This window comes from Aplysia californica, unplaced genomic scaffold, assembly GCF_000002075.1.
Source record: "Aplysia californica isolate F4 #8 unplaced genomic scaffold, AplCal3.0 scaffold01111, whole genome shotgun sequence".
Lineage (NCBI taxonomy): Eukaryota > Metazoa > Mollusca > Gastropoda > Aplysiida > Aplysiidae > Aplysia > Aplysia californica.
This window is the reverse complement of record NW_004798381.1, coordinates 40,561-41,896: the sequence shown is the minus strand read 5'-3', so window position 1 is coordinate 41,896 and position 1,336 is coordinate 40,561.

The window sequence follows — 1,336 nt, the reverse complement described above, 5'->3', positions numbered from 1 at the left end:
GTGTTTTAAGTAGAGAGAAGCACATCGACGCAATTATTATGGTAATTTACTGCTGGGGAAAAAGTAAGAGAGACAGACAGAAACGACAGAGGGAAAATAAAGAAGTAGGGCCTACCAGCAACGCCCTCCAACCATCCACCAACCACCTGCTCCCTCCCCCCTCCCTTGTACTCTTTGAAAAAAAATTACAACCCACCATTAAAGACACGACTAGACTCTCCTCCGAGCTGATGTAACACAGAGGGAGATCAAGCGAACAATAACGCGCCAGGTTGCGACATTAGGGGCCCGTTTTAGCACCTAGCAAGGTAGAGTGATAGCTCACAAAAGTCACCAATACGTCGATACAAACCCATCAGCTCTGTCTTCGGGATCAAAACAACAGTAAGGTGTGGCTTATTGGCATACCTATAAAGTAAAAGTGTGGCTTATTGGCATACCTATAAAGCAAAGGCGTGGTTTATAACTTATTGGCATTCTCATAAAATGTCCACAGCGAGTCGTTCACCGCCTCGTAGCCGAGCAAAACAAACCAATCAACAAACGCCTCTGTCTGTTTGTGCCACCTGGTGCGCACACTCTCATTACGGTTTGTTTGTTTATTGGTTAAGGGGTTGTTTGTTTGTTTTTGTGGGTTTTTTATGGGGGAGGAGGGGGGGAAGGGGTGTTTGTTTTTGTTTTTTGCTATTGTAGTTTTTTGTTTGTTGTTTTTTTCGTACATATGCAAAACATGGCGGTAAACGGGGCTGATGGTAAAACGGGAGGCGGTACAATGCAAGGGCGCGTTTATAGTTTTAGTAAGAGTTTTATAGCACTTGCAAAACGATATGAGCGCAGGAAGATTAGAGGTGTTACAAGAGAGTAACAAACATAAAAAAGAAGAAGGGGAGATAAGGACGATAGATGTTTGATAGGAAAGAAGAAGTTTGTTGTTTTCGTACATAAGCAAAACATGGCGGTAAACGGGGCTGACGGTATAACGGGAGGCGGTACAATGCAAGGACGCGTTTGACTGTACTTATTAGTTTTAGTAGAGGTTTTACGGCGCTCGCAACTGCATAAGGTCATATGAGCACCAAGGGGTGGATGTCAACAGATAAGTCCTCACAGGGAATCAGATTTAGGCCGGTCCCAGACTGGCTCTGTAGGGCTGACCTGTAGGTGGCCTGGCTCGCACCGTGCAAATAAATGTAAACATTATCGTGTGCTAAAGCAGCGTAGCTGTGTCGTCTGTTTTTAGTCAGCAGAGCTGCGCGATGCGTCAAACGTGTTATTCAACAGTGTTGTGAAAATGGCGGACATGTGTCGCCTCGCTTCGTGTTTATTCTCGACTGAA